The 12,345-nt window shown below is 40.3% G+C and overlaps 1 pseudogene; it reads left to right on the forward strand.

Moving 5' to 3' along the window:
* Positions 1–5,663: 5,663 nt before the first annotated feature.
* Positions 5,664–11,177, forward strand: LOC101604051 (annotated as a pseudogene).
* Positions 11,178–12,345: the final 1,168 nt, after the last annotated feature.

Raw genomic sequence — 12,345 nt, forward strand, 5'->3', positions numbered from 1 at the left:
ATTCTCTCCTCAGGATCTGTGTCCTTCTGAAAAAGAGAAGCAAATTCTCCAATAGACAGTGAAGTTAGTAAGTTCACATCTTTACTACTAAAAGTACCTTTCATATTCAAAAAGTTTTACATTAACATAATGTAGTAGTTTGAATAGATGGGCCCCAATATATTCAGTGTTTTATTAGTTTGCAGGTTGCTTCTGCAGCCACATAGCTGGAGGAGGTGTTACTGGGAAAATCTTAAGGTGTGGTAGGTTTGAAATTCCAATCTAAAGATATGCAAAGTGCCTAGTTCCACCTGGACTTCCTGAAGTGTGCTGTGTGGCTTTTGGCTTGTGGCTTCTCTCTCTTTGCTTCAACCTGTGAAATCAGGCCAGCTTCTTCTGCCATTATGAAACTTCCCCTGGATCTGTAAGCTTCAATAAATATCCCTTCCTCTATAACTGTGGCTGGATTGGAGGTTCATCTCAGGAAACCTGGTTCCAGAAGTGGGCTGAGATGAACCTGACCATATGGATCTTTTGGAACTTTTGTTTTGAAAGAATGGGCATGGACTTGGTGCTTGCAACTGAAGATGCCTTCTGGAGTGGTTAGCCAAGTTTTATAGGCTATTGTGATGAGAGTTTAAGAATGCTAAGTGCAGACAGTATTGAACTTTGAGGCTTGGCTTATGAGCTATCTAGGGAGAATGAAAGACTACAGAGGACTTTGTTGGAAGTAGGCAACTGGCATAGGGCTGCCTGTGTTCTGTTGCCCACACCCAGAGAGTTTGATCAAGGTTAAATTTGTAATGGACTGATATGCTTGGCTAAAGGTAGTGGACTGAAAATTTTAAGTAGGAAGACCTCAAGCAAGTTAAAATTACAGGCACAGAGACTGATTTTAGGTTGCTGAAGCTGCTATTGCGAAACACATTAGCAATCTTAAGGAAAATGACCCAAGTGCTTTACATTAAAACCATGGAGAGAATGCCTGAGGAAAGACTATTAGAAATGAAAACTCTTTTGGAAAGAATTGACTAGAGAAGGAACCTGCTTTTCAAGGTTATGATTTATTTCATCCCTGAATTAAGAATATGGCTGTGTTCTGCAACCTGGTATTAGTTATAGAAGTATGAAAAATGCACAGAGTGGGTCATGAAATTCACACAGTATCAGGATCCACTGCTGCGATGTACCATATAGGCAGGGCCTTATGACCCTCATGAGTAGGCTGGAAGAGCCTTTGAAGATGGATCGTGGTTTGCATGTAAACCTAAAGATGCTTTGGATATACCAGGACAATGCAACGGCTACCATGGTGCACACTGTTGGCCTGGGATGAAGTGTTCTCTGGCTACTCTGCCCAGCTGGAGGGGCAGAATTGGAAAATTGGGAGATAGTCAGTCTCTGGTTATATTGAACTTGAACTGCAGAAGTGTGCTGTTTGCTTGTTAGTGCTTGAGTTTGCATTGTTTTAGTCTCTCCTTGCTATGCCTTATACCAGTTAAAAGTGTTTTCTCCTAATGGTCTGAAAATTCACTAAAGAAAGACCCAGGATTCAAATAGTATGTGAAAGCAAAGAGTGTTTATTCTGCAGAATAAGCCAGCATGCGGGGGTCAACCATCCATACAAAATGGTGACCCTGAGAGGAGTTCACAGGCTCCTTTTAAGCACAGCTAGAGGAATTTGGGCTAATTTGAACAGCAACTGTACTTGTACCTTTTTGATTGGTCCTAAAAAGTTTTGGCTAGCTAGGTCTAGGGAAATTCCAGGCAGATAGGGTAACCCTTCATCATGATTGGCTAGGCAGGCAACAATTACAATTGTACATCTTTGATTGGTTGGGGTGAAAGTCATAAAAGGACCATGTCTGGGCATGTTTGAGCTGCTATCTCTTCTGGCTGCATGTCAGGGTCACTGTTGATTAACAGCCCACCCTTTCCAGGAAGTCTTGCCTGCCTCTCTGGGAAACTTGGGCCTAGTTAGAGTGGTATGTTACTGAAGCCTGTCATGGCATCAGTTTGGTCCTTTCATACTCTGGGCCTTTATATGTTAAAAGTATTTAAGTTGTTTGATTTTACAGGACTAACAGCTAAGAGACAATATTAAATCTCAAATGAGACTTGGAACTTTGGAACTATCTTAAGTTGGTCAAGACTGTGAGGACCTTTGAAATTGGACTGAGTATAATTTACAATGTGTGATGGTTCTGAGTCTTGAATCTATTGGGGGCCAGGAGCAGGATGTGGTAATTTGAATAGATGCCCCCAGTATATTCAGTGTTTTTTTTTATGCACACATATATTTCCCCACGTAGGTGAGAACAGTGGTTGAGGCTAGAAGGGAAGTAAAGGGATTAATAAGAGCATGGAAAATAGGACTTAAATGAGATTAATTTCTTTTGCATCCTTTTGTGCCTTTGGACATGTATCCAGTGAACTCTACACTTTCAGGAAACTAGTGCAACATGAATTTTATTTTATTATTTTTTATTAATTAGTTTTGTACTCAGTGAAGTTGGTACCATTGTTAGCCTCCTCCCTGTCCTCCCCCCTGCTCCCTGGCCCTCCTTGTTGAGCTACATGGGTCATGCATTGTGGAGTTAGCTATGGGTAGGAGGAAATGTCTCTGCATATCATGACCCAATGTGTGGCTCTGACACTCTTTCTGCCCCCTCTTCCACAAAATTTCCCTGAGCCATGTTGGGTTCATTTTAGGTCTGCTTCAGTGATGAGGTGTTGGGAGCTTCTGTGTCTCTGGATATCTTACTTGTTAGGAATTGATTGTTCTCTGTGTTGATCTCTCTCACCCTGTGCTGATACTAGGTTCACCAAGAAAATAGCACCTTTGTTTGTTTTGCCTACTATTCTTAGTTTCAGCTGGGGCCTTTTTGAGGTATGGTGTGCTGGTTCTCTCCTAAGGATCTGCATCTATCTGAGAAAGAAAAGCAGATTCTCCAGTGGAGAGTAAAGTTAGCACCAGATAAATGGGATAACCCTTATTTTTTTTTAGAGAGAATTTAATAGGTATAGGCCCTTTTGTAGCTTGATAATGGAGAGCAGGCTCATGCTTGGATATGGTTCTGACTTGTTTCCCAGCTCCAGCTATGGGTTCCTTTCCACTGAGTAGATCAGTTTGCCAAATCAAGAGCAGTTGGTTTCCCACCATGGCTGTTTTATTAGTTTGTAGATTTAATCTGCAACCACCAGGCTGGAGGAGGTGTCACTGGGCAAATCTTAAAGTGTGATGGTGGGTTTGAAATTCCAATCTCAAGATATGCAAAGCGCCTACTCCTACCTGACGTTCCTGCAGTGTGCTGTGTGGATTTTGTCTTTGTCTTGTGGCCTCTCTCTGCTTTAACCTGAGAAAGCAGGTCAGCTTCTTCTGCTATTATGGAACTTCCCATGGACCTGTAAGCTTCAATAAACATCCCTTCCTCCATTATTGTGCCTGGTTTGGAAGTTCATCTCAGTCAACCTGAAGCTGTCTGCTACACATAGCTAGTATCATACTCAATATTTCTATGGTGTATGTGATAGTTTGAATGCATGTGCCCCTGAGATGGGGGTACAGTTAGGGTGACTGGACCATTGGAAGTAAGAAAAAGGCAGGAAAGTATTCACTTGCTAGAAATCAAAGATGATATGACTTCGTTTTTCTTGCCCAATTCTCTTGACCTGTTTTTCTACAAACAACCAGGAACCCTCCTGGGAGGAAGGTCCTTCATAGGATTTAAACATTGTGGTTGATCAAGTTCAGTCCTCAGAACTTGTTGTTCTGGCACAGCCCATAGCCCTAACCAGCCAGCTGTTCTTCTGGTTCACCTGAGCCAGAAGACAGCCCACCATCATAAGGTCATAAATACTTTTGCAAGAGGAGGGCAGTCTCTCTGACTGTGGTGAGTTCCAGCTGTGGGTGAGTTTTTCCCTTGGCTAGACCTGAGCTGAGCCAGCCCAGCCCAGTGAGGAGGGTCCCCTAGTGCTTACTCTACACATGGGTTGTTTATCCCCTCCAGTACCCCACATGGCAGGAGCTCCTTGAACTTTCTCTCTTTTCTTTCCTCAGTTTTTCCAGGCCCTCCACATGGGATCTCTAGCCATGTGAGTGCCTTCCCTTGGCTCTGTACTTCCCTCAATAAATATAAGAATTTAATAATTACCCTTATCAGCCTTTATTTGATTCTTTGACTTAAATTAGAAATGAACCTAGGGTTTGGGGTTTAAGGACTTTCCTGGACACCAAGCATCCTGTTACACCCCAATGAACTCTGGTGTTTTATTAAAGTTTATGATGTGGATTTCCAGCTGTCTGGCTTGAAGAGGTGTCACTGGGGGCAGATCCCAGGGTCCAGTGTTAAGGTGTTACTGATGGAAATCTGAATTCAGCCTAAGGTATTCAGAGTAAGCTTTGCCTGTTGTTTTGCTGTTTTTTTTGGTTTTGTTTTGCTATTGCATAGAGTGCTGGTGGTAGTTTTCAGCATGGATCTGTGAAAGGGAGCCAGCTTCTTTTTCACCACTGTGGAACTTCCACTAGATCTACAAGCCTGAAATAATTCCTGCTCCTCCAATAAAATGTACCGGGTTTGGAGGGTCACCTCAGCAGTGTGGAGCTGACTACAACAGCATGTTTCTTTACTAACAGCTTACCCGCCTTTGGGATGTCTTTAAAAGAGGTCCATTTCTTGTACCTAGCTGAATAGTGGAAAAAATTTTAATTTTAGCACTTCTTATGATCACTGCCGTTTCAGGGTTTGGTACATTAATATTTGATATACATTGATAGTTGATTCTATTGTTTCTTTTGTGTTTTTCCTTTGACTGCTTTCTCCTTTCTTTGTGATCCATTTCCTGCCTTCTTTGGGTATATTTTGATATTTACATTGTTATATTTTTAATTTTTATTGCATTTTAAAGTACAGCTTTAATGTGGGTGATTGATTTTATAACCACCTTAGTATAAGAAACAAAAAGTATTATTTTATTTCTCCTCGTGTTCTACAACTAAGATGTAAAGCTTAAAGTTTCAAAATTCAACAAATGAACACTAAATGGAATTACACACTTGACCTTGCCACTATTTTCCTAATTATAATAATTTTATTTTGTATTTGTTTGAATGCTTGTGCTACAGAACTCAGGACTCCGGTCTTTTTTTTTTTTTAGGCGAGCCTGGCAGACTGAGTGCGAGAGAACGACTTGGCATGCCAGGGCTTCCAGCCCCTGTAATTCAACTCCAGATGTGCACACCATCTTGTACGCATGTGGGGCCTTGCACGCTTGTGTCACCTTGTGCATCCTGGTTTATGAAGGACCTGGAGAGCCAGACATGGCTCCTTATGCTTTACAGGCAAGCACTTTAACCACTAAGCCATTTCTCCAGCCCAGGACTTTAGTCTATAAGAAGTTCAGGAACATCTTTCACTGTGAGTTAAGCCATTAGCAGCAAAAGGATTATACTATACAAGACAACGTGCTTCAGGTAAGTAAGGTGCTTCGGCTCATTTACTGGCACAGCATGGCAAACATGGGGAAAAGTAAATGAATTCATGTGAGTACTTCCAGTTAGGAACACTTTCATTCCATTGAAGAAAAGCATTTCTTGCTCTTTGAGCACCATCTGGTTGTGGCGCCACCCCCGGCTCCTGTGCACCTTCGGGCGCCTGGCTTCTGCACTCACCGCCGGTGTTTGGTGTTCTTACAAGATGGTAGAAATTGACAACAAAGAGCAGTCTGAACTTGATCAAGATTTGGATAATGTAGAAGAAGTAGAAAAAGAAGAAATAGGTGAAGAAACAAAAATCAAAGCATGTCAACTAACTGTTCAGATGATGCAGTGTCCTCAGGTTCTTGCAGTTCTTCAAGAAAGATTTGGTGGTCTGGTAGCTACACCAACAGGATACCTTGAAAGCTTGCCCAAGGCAGTCAAAAGACAAGAGAATGCTCTCAAAAACCTTCAAGTGAAATGTGCACAGGGAGAAGCCAATATGAGGAAGTTCATGATCTTGAGAGGACTATGCTGCTCTTCTATCAGCCCTGTTTGAGAGGTGACTTGAGATCATTCATGCACTTTATGAACCTACAGAAGAAGAACGAGCATGGAAACCAGATGAGGAAGATGAAGTTTCAGAGGAGCTGAAAGAAAAGGCCAAGGTTGAAGAGAGAAAAAGGATGAAGAAAAAGAAGACCCTAAAGGAGTTCCTGAATTTTGGCTATTTTAACGAATGTGGATTTGCTCTGTGGCATGGTTCAGGAGCACTAGAAGCCCATCCTGAAGCACTTGAAAGACATCAGCGTGAAGTTCTCAGATGCTGGAGGGCCAGTGAGCTTTATCTTAGCATGTCACCGTGAACCCAGTGACTATTTCAGTGTTAACTAAGACATACAGGATGAGGTCAGAACCACATGGTGCTGATCCCTTTGCTTTTGATGGACCAGAAATTATAGGTTGTACAGGATGTCAGGTAGATTGGAAAAAAGGAAATAACATCACTTTGAAAATCATTATAAAGAAGCAGAAACAAAAGGGACATGGGACAGTTTGCACTGTGACTAAAATAGTTTCCAACGACTCTTTCTTTAATGTTTTTGCCCCTCCTGAAGTTCCTGACAGCAGCGATCTGGATGCTGCTGCTGAAGCTATCCTTGTAGACATTGAAAGTGGTCACTTTTCACAGGAGCGCATAATCCCAAGAGCAGTGTTGTACTTCACTGGCGAAGCTATTGAGGATGATGACGATGGTTACAATGAAGGTGAAGGAGCAGATGAGGTAGTCTTTACCAAAAGAACAAATACTTTTCTGTGTAACACAATGGGAAGCAAATTGAGTGACTTATGTATTCCTTTGCTATAATCCTTATTCTGTGATTTGGAATAAATTTTTGGAAAATATGATTTTAGAATTCTACAGCCAATGTATGTATAAGGTTTCAATAAATAAATTGGGAAACTTGAAAGAAGGAAAGAAAGAAACGAAGGGAGAAAGAAATGAAGGAAGGAAGGAAAGAAGGAAGGAAGGAAGAAAGAAAGAAAAAAGGAAGAAAGAAAGAAGAAAAGCATTTCTTGTTGGGCGTGGTGATGCATGCCTTTAATCCTATCTCACAGGAGGCTGAGATATAGGACTTCTGTGAGTTCGAGGACAGCCTGAGACTAATTCCAGGTCAGCCTGAGCTAGAGGAAGAACAAAGAAAAACATTTCTTGAGAGCCTCTTCACTACTTTCGAATTAAACCATAAACACACTGGAAGCACTAGGAGACTTTTACAAATTAATTCAGTATAAAAAATAGACATGTAGATGCCATAAGAGCAAGGCAAGTCAAGATGGATTTGTTTGTGCCCAATTAATCTTGCTAGATCCTTCCTTGCTGAAACAGTGAGCTCATCTGTCTGGCAATGATTTAGAGGCAAATAAGACTATGAATCAACTCTTCAGTCTCTTTACTGTAGCTGATCCAAAATGGTTACTGTCATCAAAAAGAACAGTGGCATATATATATATATATATATATATATATATATATATATATATATATGGTATTTTAATGCTACTCAGAAAGAAAAATAAATAAGCTATTGATGAGTACAATAGCATGAAGGAGCATGGAAACATAAATCTTGGTGTAGAACCAACCACAAAACTGCCATGACTTATGACTGTCCCTGTGTAAAGTGCTATTGTGGCAGAAAATTTGAGTGGGTCAGGAGCTTGGGGCTGTGATGAAGAACATAGAATGAAGGTACAATAATAGTATGTTTGTGGCCAACAGATATGCTTTATATCATTATTGTGGTCACAAATAAACAATCCCCTAAAAAATCACTAAATTATCTACTTATAATGTTAAATTTTATAATCTATAAATTAAATATATTAGCAATTAATTTAAAAAGTTAAATATAGACAAAAACGTCAACTTCAAACTGCTACTAAAACAGATATTATTTTTAAATTAGAAATAAAATTCTCATTAAAATGAAGGTTCAGTGGGGCATGGGGTGCATGTCCATGATTCTAGCACTTTGGAAGGTGGAGGTGAGTAGATTAGGAGTTCAAGTTAAAAATGTTTAACTACATAATAAGTTCAAGGTCATTACAGACTACATAATATCTTATCTCAATTGTTAAGTAAGAAATAATAAAGGTTTAATAAGTCTAAAATCTATTTGGATTGTCAAAAGCCAAGGCCAAAGTCTGTGTATTCTCTATTCAGATAGGTCTTACTGTAATGCAGACATCTCCAATATGTGCGAAGCATTCCATTGATCATGGATATTATGTTTACCTGCTCAACTGGCCTCTCCAGTATGCTCAGTAAACTGCTTAGCTTATTACAGTTTGCATGCATATTATGTTGTGAGTCAAACTTTGCATAAACCTCAAGGGAATGTCAAGTAATCAGCTCATTCTTAGCCATGGATGCAGTTCATATGTCATTAGCACTAGTTCCTCACCCCTTGAGCAGACGTAGGTGAAGCTGAACGTGTTCTGTCTTGTGCACTGTCTGTGATGTTCTCCCTGGCCCTGCTGGTCAGGGTTGCCACCTGCTTGTAGCGTTCACTCTAAGCCCCGCTGTTCAGAGTGGGTGGACTGTTCTTTGTCACCTTTGTGTGCAGAGGTTTGATGTTTACCCAACTGGTACTGATTTTTCATTGGTTGAATCTCTCCTTGTTATGTTTTATTGCAATAGAAATGTTTACTCTGTGCCATTATGTGTTAGAAGCATGTACTTGATTTGATTTTACAGGACTCACAGTTAAGAGATAGGCTTAAATCTCAGATGAGACTGGGGAGTTCAGAACAGTCTTAAAGTTGGTAAAGTTTGTGGATATTTTTGAAGTTGGACTGAATGAAATTTGCACTGTGAGATGGTCATGAGTCTATTGGGCCAAGGGTGGAGTATGGTAGTTTGAATATATAGTCCCATAGACTCAGGCTTGAAAGTTGAGTTTCCAGTGGGTGTAGCTGTACTGGGGAAGAAGTGTCAGCAGGAGTGTGTCTTGGAGACCAGCCCTAAGGTATGTTTGGGGGTGGATCTGATTTCCAGCCCAAAGGTGAAAAGAGAACAATTTAACATCTTGTGGGTTTATGCTTGGTGGTATTGGTGTCTGCCTGCTGCAGTTATTTCTCTTTGTTTGGATTGATGAATGGGATCCAACTTCTTCTACCAGTGATGGAGTTTTCCTTGAACTCTGTAAGCCTAAAAGAAATCTCTTTCCCTCCATAAGTTGTGCCTGGTTGGATGTTTGCCCCAGAAACATGGAGCTGACTGCAACACTCAACCTTCTACTTGATGAGATTACAAATGTATACTACCTTATTAGGCTTATGTTATATATTATTCTTTTTACTTATTTTTTTTTTTAGTTTTTCAACATAGGCTCTCACTCCAGCCCAGGCTGACCTATAGTTCACTATGTAGCCTCAGATTGGCCTTGAACTCACAGCAATCTTTCTACCTCTGCCTCCTGCCTACTAGGATTAAAGGCATGTGCCACCATACCTGGTGACATATACTATTCTTATATCGCAATTGAAGCCTTCTTGGAATTAAAAATTTCCAAGAACCATTTGCATTGTAAATCTTATCTATGTCAGAAACCAAAATATTCTCAATATTTTCCTGTAACATACATTTCATAAAGCAAGGGATCCTCATCTGCTGTATGGGTTCTTTGACCGCCAAATGGGATACTGGAGTCAATACAAGAAGTTTCCATAAGTTGGCATTTTCTCCTTGGCAAGTTACTTCACTTCTAGACTGCATACTAGCTAATGGTACAAAGTAGGTGAAAATATTTCGCTATGCAGATAGGGAGAAAGAAGGAGGGGCGTGGGTGTGTGCACAAGAAAAGAGCGATGTGGGAAGAGGATGCAGAGCTGCAGCTGTGTGGTTGAGATGCTACCTTTCTCTGCTGCCCTCAGGCTTCTCTGCAGCTGTGCAATCCATGGAGTTGCATGTCCTGCCTGCTCTCACTCTTCTCATTTCATGAAGAACATTTTTGTCACTAAATAAGTGCCTGAGAAAAAATGATCTTTTCAAAATGTTATTATAAACCATAATAAGTATAAAATATGACATTGAGGAATAATAAGGTATGCATATGACTATTTCATTTCTAAACACTTTGCTAGAGGGGGTATATACATCTCTTTGATTGCTAAGAGCAGTTGAAAACTATCACATCAGGATCACCTCTCCAAGAGAAGACTTAGCTGCCTGGCCAGAGGCCACTCCTGCACGCTGGCAAACAGCCAGTCAAGTGCCATAAGTCAAACAGGGGCTGAGTGGCTGGCTGTGAGAAGCTCAGTATGAGTCACACTATTTGTATGTAAGTTTCGTGGTCATATGCTATTCTTCTGGGGATCTGAGGCATCATTTTGATCAATTGTTACTTTCGAGATGAAAATTTCAATATGTTACATAGAAAAGCGTAATTTGCAAATTCGTCTCAGAGAGAGACAAGAGGATAGCAGCTGCTCTGGATATGAAGCACATTCAGGCCTCAGATCAGCTATTAGGTCTCAGGGCCCTGCATTATCTCCTCTCAATGGTGGCAACAAAATTATTCCTATTAGTCAGGTAATGGTCACAGTGGCACACACGGCAACAGCCACTGAAAGATGATGCTCCTCTGCCTCTTAGAAGTTGTTAGTCAACTCAGTTGCTGGGACAGAATGCCAGCCTAAAATCAGTTTAAAGAAGGAAGGGCTTGTTCCAGCTTTCAGTTCCAGGCCAAGGTGGGGAAAGAATGGAGGCAGGGGCATAAGACATCCATACCCAGCACAGTAAGGAAGCAAAGAGCCCTCAGTACCTCTGCTCAGCCAGCTCCCCTCGGGTAGAACCCTGGACTCTGGTTTAGGAAACTATGCCACTCCAAGCTAAGGTGGGTCTTCCATGAAAAATAACCTAATCAAGAGAATTCTTCACAGACTTCATGGTCTAACCTAATCTACAAATCCACATAATCCCTTAAATTTGCCATAAATTCAAATCATCACAGGGAGGATTGTTACTGGTGTTTTATTCCAGGAGAAGGCCGGCCTATAGTAGAAAGTGTATCCTTTTATTTCTTTTCTGGAAAGTGAATTCCAAGATTATCTTTAGGTAGGCTCCTTGCAGAGAGTTTTCAAGGAAAAAGAAAAGGGCTATAGGGTATATTTTGAGGAGTTATTTTGCTACCCTGAATTATTATTAAATTGCTAGAATAATCAAATTTTTATATTTTTCAATTCATTGGTGTTAGTAATCTTATTGTCAACACCCTACTCTGCCATCAGAGACTTCCTGTCTAGGGTGCTGTGGGTGGGCGAATCAACAGTCTACTTTTAGCCTAACGGATGTCCTGACCAGGGACCAAAGCTATATGAAGTATGCATATAAACCAATTCCAAAAATGGAAAAAAATAGAATTGATGACTTATGACCAGCTTCACAAATATTCAAATTTAAAATAAAAACAGACTTGTTTTCCTAATTGTACTGAAATGTAGAACTCTGCAATTAATTCAGTAATTTAACCATAGTACAAGTCTGAACCCACAAAGAGTGGATGTTTCTGATTGTTTTCTTTACAGGTTTGGTTAGGAAAAAAATGTGGTCAAATACCCATTGAAAATTATGGTAACAAAATCTAATAAGAAGTTAATCAATAAACAACATGCTCACTTAATAAACAAATTGACAAGTAGGAAGGTTACATGTAAGAACAAAGTTAGAACTATGATGTAGGCCAATTAATTCACACTCAAGTCACATTATTTCTCCTTATTAGCCATTCATTCCTCCACAAATAATCATTGCTATTATATTTACTACTGAGACAATTATAGGGAATACAATTAAAAATAAGGATTTTAAAGCTGGGCATGGTGGCGCACACCTTTAATCCCAGCACTCAGGAGGCAGAGGTAGGGAGATTGCCATGAGTTTAAGGCCACCCTGAGACTACATAGTGAATTCCAGGTCAGCCTGAGCTAGAGTGAAACCCTACCTCAGAAAAAAATAGAAAGAAAAGAAAAAAATAATGATTTTATGTTTTATTAGAATGGAGTGATGTAAGATTTGAAATAGGCAAAATTAAGACCAAATGTCAAACGATAATTTAAGAATATAATTTCAATAAGGAAAATTCCAAAAGCTAATGGGGTAGTGAGTAGTGAGTCTCTGCTTAGTGGCACGCAGGCCTTTTCACTGTTGAGTGGGAAGAAAGTTCCCATCAACAAATGATACTTAAGTTGGATACTAAGAAGCTAAAAGTACAATATTTAGGAAGAAAGATGCTTCAGGAAATAAGAAACATGAAAGACCTGAGGGAGTCTGGTAGGGTGCTATGCACCTGTACTTCCAGGAAGACTGAGATAGGAAAGGGGGA

This window comes from Jaculus jaculus, chromosome 1 (genome assembly GCF_020740685.1).
Source record: "Jaculus jaculus isolate mJacJac1 chromosome 1, mJacJac1.mat.Y.cur, whole genome shotgun sequence".
Lineage (NCBI taxonomy): Eukaryota > Metazoa > Chordata > Mammalia > Rodentia > Dipodidae > Jaculus > Jaculus jaculus.